Source organism: Tupaia chinensis, unplaced genomic scaffold (genome assembly GCF_000334495.1).
Source record: "Tupaia chinensis unplaced genomic scaffold, TupChi_1.0 Scaffold000028_1, whole genome shotgun sequence".
NCBI classification, from domain to species: domain Eukaryota; kingdom Metazoa; phylum Chordata; class Mammalia; order Scandentia; family Tupaiidae; genus Tupaia; species Tupaia belangeri.
Genome location: NW_006159458.1, coordinates 2099304 through 2111878, shown reverse-complemented (window position 1 = coordinate 2111878; position 12575 = coordinate 2099304).

Sequence of the window (12575 nt, the reverse complement as noted above, 5' to 3'; positions counted from 1 at the left end):
GTTCAATATGGGGTATGACCAGTTCTCTGTGGTCTCTCTACTCCATGCATCCATGGTGTTCTATTCAGAGCTCAAGCATTTTCGTTGAGTACTGCTGGGTGCAAGTTGGGGAAGAGGACATACCTGCTTAAGTACTCTGAATGCTGCTTAACTGCCAGCACTGCAAATGGGTCTTAAAGAAAACCCCTTTCTGTCACTTAAGTTCTTTAATTCTAAACACGTAGGCTAGCCAGAACTTCTCCTTTGTTTGGTTTTACATTTTCCCACCAGATATAAGATCTGGACTGTGATTTATTTTCTTAATTTGATCTTACTTGCTTTTAGTCTTTCATAGAGTTCCTCAAATTTCTGGGCCATTATTGAGTCTTTTTTCTGTTTTATAGAGTTACAGACTTATTCATTTGGAAAGGTATCTTGTCTGCACTTTCTAGGTATATGAAGTAGAAGTAAATGGGGACACATTTGATCCAATTTCATTCTTTGCATTTATAAAACATATTCATATACACTATATAAATTATACATGTAACCTTATTTCATTCTCAATGTATCCTAGCATAGAATGTATGGTTCTCATGATGTAAGTAAGAAAATGAAAGATGATGAAAGTTAGGTGGGTTGCCTCTGGTTCCACAGCTATGGCAGCATAATGAAGAGGGGAGAGGAGCTCATGGAGAATGGCATTCCCACTGCATCTCATCAACATTCTCAAGAAATATATTTTCCATGAAAGTTTGAATAAACTTGTAGATTCTCAGTTTTCTCCTTCAAATCACAGACTAGACTGATACAGGCTGGTACTTATTCTAGTGAGAGTCATACAAAAAAGGCTGTTTTGAAGCCTCTTTCTTGAATTAACAGTGAAATTCAGTACAGACAGGAAGGCAGTGCACATTTGGTTGCCAAGTGCCTATCATTTCTTCAGATTTTAACAACAGCAGCTGAGTGGTGTATTTAATAGAAAGGATTCCTTAGGAGTATGATAATCACACTGACCTGTGTTGATGCACAGTGACCAATGCACCAATAAATCTGTCTGGCTTATTAGAAAATATCAAATAAACAGGTAAATACAAATGTTTGAGGGTAAGGGTCTTTATTAGGCACTGATAAACTTCAAGTGATAAGAAATGGAGATTATTTGATGCAATTAAGAGAGATCTTTTCTTTTTCCTTTTTTCCCAAAAAGACTAGGAAAGAAACGAAAGGCTGGCCAGACTGCAGGAGGAGACCCAGATGTCTTGCAGACTATGGGGAGAGCTATTGTTACTTTGGAAATTCAAACTCTCCTTAGAGTTTAATGTTTAAAGGGCACTCGACTAAAATAAAAACAACTTTGGTTAAAAACAAGTGGTGATTCAGTCTAAATGCTGAACAAAATTCAACTTCTTTTGAGATGAAGGTTAGGCTATGGGACAATTTGGATATATTAGAAACCTGATCAAGGTCTCCCGTCTTTAGCAAAAGAAACGAATTTAAAGAGTTTAACTCCTTCCACTCTACCTTTAGACTGGGTTTGAGGGAGGAGAGAAATAGAGATTTAGCTAGATCATTATGGTAAATTAAATGTTTAAGTAGGTTTTGAAGCTTTTTATGAAACCACAGACTGAGTTCTGTTTGTCAAGAATATATAAAAAATAATCTTTTTATTAAAACCTCATGGGATTAACATGCAGAATGATATTCAAAATCTGCCATGGGAAAATTGGGGTAGATAGAAAGTTTCTTTTTATGGTCCATGCCACACATATAGTTAACTGTTTAGACATTATGCCTTCTAAATTATGACCACACAAAATAAAAACACCTCTACCCGAAGGCTTAATCCATCTAGACACCAAGATAAATAGGGCTAGGTAACTGGAAAAATTATGAAATAAATGGGACTGGTCTTTGGCATGCTCAGCCAATGTTTCTGCATTCAATCACTCAGTGCGTTTGATATTCTCCATTTGTCCGGCTAGAACTGTGCTCCACCCTTTTCCACTTTTCTCTGTGCCCAGGAGATTGATCTATCTGGAATTCATCAACTGGCATTCTTTCCTGTTCTCTGACTTCCACTTGCATTTAGCCAATGAAAGCCATTGGCAGGAGGTGAGACAGTAGGAGGAGAGTCTGGAGCATTTCCCTTGCAGCCACCTCCATTTCTGGCAGAGTTGGCTGGGGCTACACTCTCTCATGAAGGCACTGTTGCTGTCAGTGGCCTTCTCCTAGAGCCTTCGCCATAGCTGCAGCTCCATTTGGGATTCCTCTTCCCCTTCAGGACTACAGACCCCTGTGGTTGTTAGCCTCTAGCCTCGGTGTGTTTATCCTTCTCTTACTCTTTTCCTTAGCCTCGGCCTTACCTCTGCGAGTAGTCCCTTCATTAAACTCTGTTCAGTAATGCTGTGTTGTGGGCCTGTCTTTGATCCCTATACCACTTGAAAGGCATCTCCTTCTGCAGATATAAAAAGAGATCCAGCACTGGTTAAATTGTTACCGAAAGCATGCACCATCTATTTTTCTTTCTTTTTTTTTTTTTGTTTTTTAGAGTTTTTTGCTATAGGGTGCGTGAGCTCGCCAGACAGACAGAGAGAGACAGAGAGACAGAAAGCGAGAAATCACCCCCCCCCCGGGGGGATGGCCACGCCTCAATCCCTTCTTCTCCATTCTCCTCTCGGGATCTAGAGCACGCATGCACACGCGCCTGACGTGAGTTTTAAGCCACCATGTCCAGGATGCGAACCGCAGTCGACTACGTGGGAGTCCAGCGACATAGCCATTACGTTAACTGCTGGTCCTGCACCACCTTTTTTCAATTGTTCCATTCACTGAAGTACTCTCATGTAAAGTGGTTTCAGAGTGGTTGACTGCTGCTCCTGTAAGAAACAACTTTACCAACTAAAATACAGCGCTTACGTACACTTTCCTTTGCCTTATGTCTTACTCTTTACTTACTTTCAATGTTACTTTCTTGCTAAGTAACTAAACTTGTTGATTTCAACAAAATTTTAAAATGTTATTTTCTGTAAGAAATCCTATTGAGTGTCAAGTGTGAGTAGGCATGATGTTTTTAGTCTAGTGAGAGAGAGAGAGAAACTAGTATGCTTAACCTTTACTTCATGACTGATTCACTCCCCAAACACTGCCATTAAATCCCAAGCTGTTAAGAAGAGGAAATTATTTCTGTTTATTTTAATGGATAAGTTTTGATACGTTCTATGTTAACTCAAAATGCACAGTTTTCACAGATAGAAAGGAAAATATCAGTTGAACAATTTAACAAGTTTCTAGAAGTATTAAATCTTTGAAAGTGAACAAGTGACATTTCTACGTAGTAGGTAGTGTCTGGGGAGTCATCTTTTGTAAGATGACCTAGACTCAGGTGACCTTTTATCACACATGTATTTTATTGAATAGTTACTTATTGTGCTGCATAGTTTTTTCACAAATTCTTGTTCTTTTGGATGCTTATGGTTTAATTGCAGTAACTACAAAATTAAAGTACAACATTAACATTAGAAAATGTTAAAACCAAAACATGAGAATGGTCATAACACATAGTAATAGTTCTTGCACACAACAAACTAAAAAACCCTGGAAGATGCTACCTCTTTATTCTTTTTTCTTTTCAGGTTTCTATTGAAATTTTACATAACACAAAATTAATCATTTTAATGCATATTTATTTATTTATTTGAGAGAGGCAGATATCCTCAACAGGGTTTCAGCACACGGTGATCCCCCGCCATCATCCAGCCTGGATGACAGGTGCCCATACATGCTTACTGTGTTTCAGGCCAACCTGAGATCCATACTCCAGTCTTGCCTGTTTTTGTTTTTAAATCTTCATTCTCCTACTGCTTAATTTTATATTTGGTCATATAAACATCATTTTTAAGTATTCCAGAGATTTTTCTGTTATCATTCCAGAGATTTCTGAGTATATAATCATATTGAATGCAAGTGGTAGTAATTTTTATTTGTTTCAAAATCTTATTTCTCGGACTAGCAGTTGGTGTAATGGCTATGTCGCTGGACTCCCATATAGTTGACCACAGTTCAAGTCCCGGACCCAGTGGTTTAAACTAACACAGGCACATGTGCGTACATGTCCAAGATCCCAAGAGGAGAATGGAGGAGAAGGGATTGCAACATTGCCATGCCCCCAGGAGGTGATTTCTCATTTTCTGTCTCTCTGTCTCTCTCTGTCTTTCTGGCAAGCACACATGCCTATCATTAAAACCTCTCTCTCGGGAACCAGCAGTTAGCATAATGGCTATGTCGCTGGACTCCCACGTAGTCGAACGCAGTTCGCGTCCCTGACCCGGTGGCTTAAAACTCACTCCGGGTGCGTGTGCGTGAGTGCCCAAGATCCCAGAGGAGAATGGAGGAGAAGGGATTGAGGTGTGACCATCCCCCCTGGGGGGTGATTTCTCGCTTTCTGTCTCTATGTCTCTGTCTGTCCAGCGAGCACATGCGCCCTATAGCAGAAAACAAAGCAAAACAAAACAAAACAAAAACCTCTCTCTCAAAAAAAAGAAACATTTCTTTTTCCTGCCCTATTTCTGTGCCAAGGACTGAATAAATTGCATCAGTAGAATTGAAACCTAGAAATGTCATATTTTGGATGCAGTGAGGCCCTCTATTCCCCACTGTACCCCAGCAATTATGCAGATATACAAAGAACTTATAGAATGTCATAGGGAGACATTGACCAGTAATGCCATGGTCAGCTGCTGAAAACAGTCTGGAGGGAAGAGGAGAGTTTGGAGATTTACCACCTCATTGTCTGGTACTCCCCAGACAGTTATTAAAGACTCCCCCACGTGAGCGACAGGAAACCCTTCACTAGAGGAGGTACCCTCCTGAGGAAGCTCTAAGTTGGCTCAGTGCCCTCAACACTGAAATGCTGAGCCACAGGCTCGTGGTAAAGGGCTCCATCCCCTGGTGTGGTTGGATTCATACTGCTCTCTCAAACCTGCTTACTCCATCTTGTTTGAACTTTTCTCTCCATATTTACTTCTTACCTCTCCTTGGTCACTCTGAAATTGGTCCTTTGCTTCCTGAGACTCTCACACTTGAGGCGCTTTTAACATCGGATGTAGACTTGAACTGATATGGATTAGGAATGTTCGTCTATCTATAGGGACTTTTTTAAAAAAAGCATTCTATCTCAGACAATTTTCCTGGTTTTCTAGAGTGAATTGTATTTTTTGCCTTTTTCTATGACTTGGGATAACTTAAAGAGTATTTTAGTTACACAGTAGTATGCTGGTAATTGCAAATAACCAGCTTTCAGGAAGGAAGAAGGCTGGTGAATTGTTTGTAGTGGATTCTGATTACTGTGGGGTAAATATTTCTGCCAGGGCTACCAGTGTAATTCCATTGCATCACAAGTTGGAAAGAGAGATTGTTGGAAGGAGGTGCAATTAGCTGTCAATTTGGAGATACAGTGAGCTCTCATCCACTGGTGCCGGGAAGCTTCAGCAGGCCCCTGGGATCGTCAGTCCTTTAGTGATAAGGAGCTGTGGCACAGGCCACTTTCCTCATCAGGATATATTAGGATATTAGCATATTGTGGTAAAGACATGCTAGTTGTTCACTACAGTCTTTTTTCTTTCTGGTGCATGAGTGATTTGGTAACCTCCTTTGCCCATTCCCTTAAGTGTGACCTGACTACATCCTGGCTCAGGATTGATGTAAGTCATCATGGGCAAAATTTATCTAAGTCATTTTCTAGCCTAGCCCATAAAAACACCTCCTATGTAGTCTTTCGCATTCTTTCTTCCACCCTTCCTTCACCTTCCTGCAAAGGCAGAGATCAGCAGAGGACTCTGAGGTGCTAGAGAATGGTAGGTTCACCAGGTGGAAGGGCTAGTGTCCCAGAAATATTTCTTGGGGGAGTCAATTAATCTGTTTAGAATTGACATAAATCAGATATAAACTTCCATTTATTAATCTATAGAGATTTCTGGGTTTATCTCTTACAGTACTTAGATGACTTGGACTAATTCCATTACAATGATCATTAGTTTTAAATATTAATATCTCCCCTGGGAATTGATGTCTTTCTCATGACTTGAGTTTGGTAATTTATGGTTTCCTAGAACATCATCAATTTTCTCTCGATTTACGTTTTTTAAAAATTGTGGTCATTATCAGATTTTTCCATCTTTGTAAATGTTTACTGAATGTGGAAACCTTTATTCCCAGTTTTTTAGTTATACACACATATGCACCTTTCTATTTACTTTTATCTACTCATAGTTTGATTTAGTTCAATGCTCTCACCAGGCCACTAGTCTATGACCAGTAGCAGATACCATGGTGGAAGACCCAGCACTCTGTGCTCTGGTGTATGATTGATGAATCCACTAGTCAGCCAGAAGCCCTTAGCTGAGTCACTGTCAGAAAGAGCTCTGCCTCAGCACTTCTGTGACTCAAGACAGGGATAGTTCTCCAGAGGTCTGGGAGATCTAGCATGTCTTTCTAGGGCCACAAACTTGGGGCTCTGTGGATCTCTCTTAAGTATAGAAGGATCTGATCCTTACTCCTTGCCACTGGTTCTTTGGCTCCCCTCTGTCCAGAAGGGAAAGAAGGACTATGATTTGGTAGAAATTATGGTCCAGCATGTTCTTTCCACCCCTGTGGGACAAGGTCATGACAAAATCCCATCTCCTCCATTTTTTCATCTTGTCAGAATTTGGGATACCCATGCACTTAAGTCACCAGCTTCAGGACTTGAACTGTGTAGTCAGCTGTGTAGGCCCTTACCCACCAGGTCACAGAACTGGCCCAAATCATTATCATTCTTATCAATCATAGCCATTATTTATTCTTAACTCAATGTTTTATTTCTTTTCTATGATTAGCTCCATTCTTGTTATATATTGGAGAAATGTTTTCCTTTTTTGGGGGTGGGGGAAGGTTTTTGCTATAGGGCGCATGTGCACTCGCCAGAAAGACAGAGAGAGACAGAGAGATAGAAAGTGAGAAATCACCCCCCAGGGGGGATGGCCATGCCACAATCCCTTCGCCTCCATTCTCTTCTCGGGATCTTGGGCACGCACACACAAGTGTCCGGTGTTAGTTTAAGCCGTCGTGTCCAGGACTTGAACTGTGGTCAACTATGTGGGAGTCCAACGACATAGCCATTACACTAACTGCTGGTCCAGAGAAATGTTTTCTGTGAAGAGTGTTTTTTTTTTTTTTTAAATAACATTGAGTGGAGAACATATTTTACATTCAGAAAACACTGTTAGTCATAAATCCAGTCCATTAGAGTTCTAGCATGAACTGCTTGTGGGGGAAAAAAAATGAAGCAAAGCAAAATGCTCTGCTTTGTGAAGCATCTGCTTAGTTTTACTGTTTAATTTGTCATGACAGTGGATGATAATTGTGATAATACATATAAGGCATTGTGATGTGCTACTGTTATTGGTGATAGGAAGAACAAAGGCTAATATTCAAGAGGAAAGTAAATTGTAATATAGTGCTAAAATACCTCAGTATTATTTACGATTTATAGTTATAGACTGATGGCTCTAAACTATCTTTATCAGTGATACTCCTGTGGAAAAATGACTGAACCTCAATTTTCTGTTTAAATGATTGTTTTTATAATGTGTTTTAAAACATATTTATCATAGTATAGTAGGACTGATTTTACTTTGACACTTCTATTTTTAATTTTGATTCATTTCTTACTCCATAGAGATTAGCATTCAAATTATTTTCTCAGGAAAAAATATGCATTTTTGAGTCCTTTAATGCAAAAATATCCTTCTATTGATTGCCTTCTACCCTTATAAAAGTGTAATAACATAAAAACTATCTTGAAAACTTTTTTTTTTCTCTCTGGAAAAATATAACTTTTTCTTTGTTACTTTAAATTTTAAAGAAGTTCTAGAATTATTCATGTGTGAGACACCTCCATCCTGTAATTCACACCTCAGTAGTACCCATAATTTTATAGCAAATTCAGGAATCCTTATACTCTGTAGACTCACATATTTATATAATTAAGAACATTTTTCTTATTTTCTATATTTTACCATTTTCCTCTCTATGGTTTGTTCCTGTCTCTTCTGGAATAATGGCAATCCTTAAGTAGAATATGCCTCTTCTATCTTTTATATATATATATATATATATATGTATATATATATACATATATATATTAGCTCTTGTATCCTGTCTATCTACACAATTCTTTCTCCATGCTTGTTGCCATCATTTATTGATTCTCTAGTGTCTCTTTTTTTAATTTATGAGTTCAGGTCAGACTTTCTGACCACTTTATGCCATACATCTTTTTTTTAATTTATTTTCATGATTTTCTCTTTATTTTAGGGTTTTAGCAATTTGACTCTAATATATTTAAGGGGGGATCTTCAGTATTTATTCTACTCTTGAGTTCATTGTAATGCTCACAGTAATGTTTTTCACTAAATTTGAAAAACTTTTGGTCATTGTTTTCTTTTTTTTAATATATTTCTCTCCTGAGATTTCTATTATAAGTATGTTATCTTCTAGTACACAAAGCTCCCCATTACACATATAACAATGTTGTTTATATGTTGCGATGGCCCTTATTGATCGGGGTTCTCCAAAAAAATAGAACCAATAGGAGATAGATAGATAGATAGATAGATAGATAGATAGATAGGAGTGTAGATATAGACATGAAAGGATTTATTATAGAAATTATTTCACATTATAACCAGGTGGAGAAGTCCCACAATAGGCTGCCTGCAAGCAGGAGAAACCACTGGAAGCCTGAAGCAGGGAACCTGGTACAGTTTCAGTGTGAGCCCTGAAAGGGTCCCTTGGGCAGTCACAGACCCAAACACAATTAGGCAACCACTGATAAGTTCAGAGTAAAAGGTTAAAATCTTAAAATCTGTCCTATTGTAGGGGCATAGCAATCTGGAAGGTAGGGTTGGGAGAAAGGGAGGGGGACAGGAAACAAAACTCTGCTTCCTGTTTGCCCTCCCACACTCGCAGCCGATTACAGTACCTACCCACACTAGAGGTGGGTCTTTCAGCCTACTGACTCACACACCAGTCTTCATGGCAACGCTCTGACAGACACACCTAGAAACAACGTTTTACTAGCCACTAACCTTTTAGGCATCTTTCTATCCAGTAAAATTGATACTCCAAAGTAACCATGGCATAGCCTATGAAGACCCAGTAGGATATGACTCCTGTCTGTCAACTGCATTCCCTTTCTCTCTCTCTCTCTCTCTCTCTCTCTCTCTCTCTCACACACACACACACACACACACACACACACCACATTGTGTTCTGGTTATGTGGCTTACAATTACTCTAAGAATAAAGTGTATGAGGGAATAGTGGCACCTAACAACATTTTCACTTACCATTCAATGAATAGATCACATTTGGATCTTGATTTGAAGAAACAAATTCTAGAAAAATATTTAGGAGACAACAGAATATTTGATATTAAAGAGTTATTTTTTCATCATTTAGGTGTAATGGAATTTTATTGTATTTTTCATGACATCTCAGATTTTAAAGATACATACTTAATTATTTTCAGATGAAATGATACAAAAAATATATTGGGAAAGCAGGCAGAGCCTCAGTGAATCTCCTCCCTTTGTCTCACAAGGCTGTAATAAAATTGCAGCCACAGCTTATGCTCTCATCTGAGACTCTGCTACAGAAGTCTGCTTCCAAGTTTACTCTGGTATTGGCAGAATTCTCTCCTCATTGAGGGCTTCAGTTTCCTGATGGCTGTTGGTGAGAGGCTACTCTCAGTTCCTAGTTGGCACCCACGGTTCCTGATGTATGAGATTTCCCAAGGTGGTCTCTTGTTCTTGTTCCACTGCTATGGAGCAGTGACTCCTTTACATCTTCTGTTTGACCATAAAGAATGAGAATGTCTATCATCCTATTCATGTCAGGCCAATTAATGTTAAAAGTTGGGGGAAACAGATAAAAGGCCTGTTTAGTTTCACAGATCCACAGATCAAGAGAAACTGTACCCAAGGAGTCTCATTCATACTTGGACCAAGTTTTAAATATGAGATTGGGGATTCTGAGCAGATGTGATAATGAAGTAAGGCTTTTAGAGAATTTGAGAGAGGATAAGCCTATTTTGCGGGTAATAAGGACATGAATTATTGTAGCAACTGATCTTCATATGGCTCTTAAGTATTCCTGTCCTCTGATGTGCATACCTTTATTTTATCCCTCCCTTCAATATGAACAGCAACTTTAACTTGCTTCTAACCCATAGAATATGGTGGTGATGAGGGCTGTATATGACCACCTGTGTTTGACTATGATTACATTATATAATGCAATAATGTCCAAGACCTGAGTTTGGCCCTGGCCAAGAGAAAGAAAGAAACTGAAGTCCTCAGTTCTATAGCCACAGGAAACTGATTTTGAAAATGACCTACATGAGCATAGAATTGTATCCCTCCCCAGCTTAGCATAATATGAAAGCACTACCCTGCCTGGGACCTTGATTACAACCTTGTAAAACAGAGCAGAGGGCCCACTTGCCATCCCTGAACTCCCATCCCACAAAAAAAAAAAAAAAAAATTGTTTGAAGTCACTAAGTTTATAGTACTATTGTTACATACCAGTAAAGAACTAATACACTGTATTTTTCATTTTGAAATTTGAACTATTTATAATAAAATGTTTAAAATTTTTTTTTGTTTTAAGGAGATTATTCTGTTTACCTATTTTATCTTTTCATAGACTTCATTTATTTTCTTAAATTTTTAAAAATCTGCTATAGACACTAAATCACTAGACACACACACACACACACACACACACGAGAGAGAGAAAGAGAGAGAGAGAGAGAAAATGAACCAACACCCCCTCCCCCCCACATACCATGCGAGATAGTCATGCTGCAATCCCCTCTTCTCCCTTTCTCCTTTCAAGATTCTGGGCATGCATGTACATGTACCTGACTTGTTTCACAAACCACAAGGTCTGGGACTTGAACCACTAAGTCAGCCATGTAGCATCCAGCCACCCTAACTTCCATGCCACTTTCTGGCCCTATTTTCTTAACTTTTTAAAACACTTATTTGTTTAATTTCTCTTTTGAAAGATAAAGTAAGAGACAGGCATTCTTTTTTTTTTTTTTTTTTTGCTATAGGGCACGTGGGCTTGCCAGACCAACAGAGAGAGACAAAGAGACAGAAAGCAAGAAATCACCCCCAGGGGGTATGACCACGCCGCAATCCCTTCTCCATTCTCCTATCGAGATCTTGGGCACACACGTACATGCGCCTGGTGTGAGTTTTAAGCCACCGGGTCCGGGACTCAAACTGCGGTCGACTACATGGGAGTCCAGCGACATAGCCATTACGCTAACTGCTGGTCCTGAGACAGGCATTCTTGACAGGGTCTCTTCAAACTGTAATCCCCTTCCAGCACTCCAACTAGTCAGGTTCCTGGGCACATGTGTGTACCTAGCATGTTTCAGGTCAAATCAGGAAATTAACCTATGGTCAACTATGTGGTTTCCAACATTGCAGTTTAGCATGCCACTACCCGCACTACACTATTGAAGCTGGGCCATCTTAATTTTGTTTGCCCATTCTCTGTTGGGAAGAGATCACTCCAGGCCAAGAATTTTCTCTAAGTGAACACATGCTCCAAAACTAGTTTTTCTTTCTATGAATGCTGGAAGCTCTGTCCATTGTCATCCTAGCCCATTTCCTGACGTTAAGGTTGATTTTCTCTATCAGCTCAATGTGATGCTCAGTAGGGCCCACATTTTTTACTTAGATGGCCTGGTTCTGTAACTAAGCTAGATATTCCAATGCAGTTTACATTGTTCTTTTAAACTTTTTAGGGAGAGAAATAAATATTCTTCCCCATTACCTACTGTGCCTTATTCTCATGTCCTTTCTTGCGATAATTTTATCCTTAGGTGGCAAATTATCCTAGGATATAAACTTTATATTAACTGTGTGATCTCCTCAGCTTCTTGTAATGATGTCAGAAATGTTTCTAATGAAGAAAATAAGAAAAGGCTGTTGATTTGGAAGGGCTGAATGGGATGGAGAGCAGGGAATGGCAATGACTTGGCCAACACACAATTCCTGAACATTCGTTGAATGGGTTCCTGTCTTCCTGAGTAGCACACACCCTACCCTCCTCTGCATTGAGATGAACTTTCTCTTACCTTTTTTGGGACCTTCCTTCCAGTTCTGATTCAGAGGGTGGAGCATATGTTGTGCAATGCAATAACATGCATTTTATTCCATTCTCATGGGTGATTCACCTAGTGGAAATTCTCTCTGTGTTTTGACTTACGGTCTTTATAAATTTTTTATTTACAGCAGTATCTTCACTTTGTCTTCTTGCTTGAATTCATGGATATTTTAGTTTAGTGGAAAATTTAGAAAAGCCTAATTAGGCATAATGTCTGTATATTGTAACATAACTTTTAGTCTTTATGTTTGTTTTAATAAAAGCTATGGCATTGGGACAGGACACTGATCTTTGGGCACAGTCTATGACGAATCTAAGTTTGGGTCTACCATTAATTTTCTATCTCCTGTTACTATAAAAAAGTGTGAAGGAA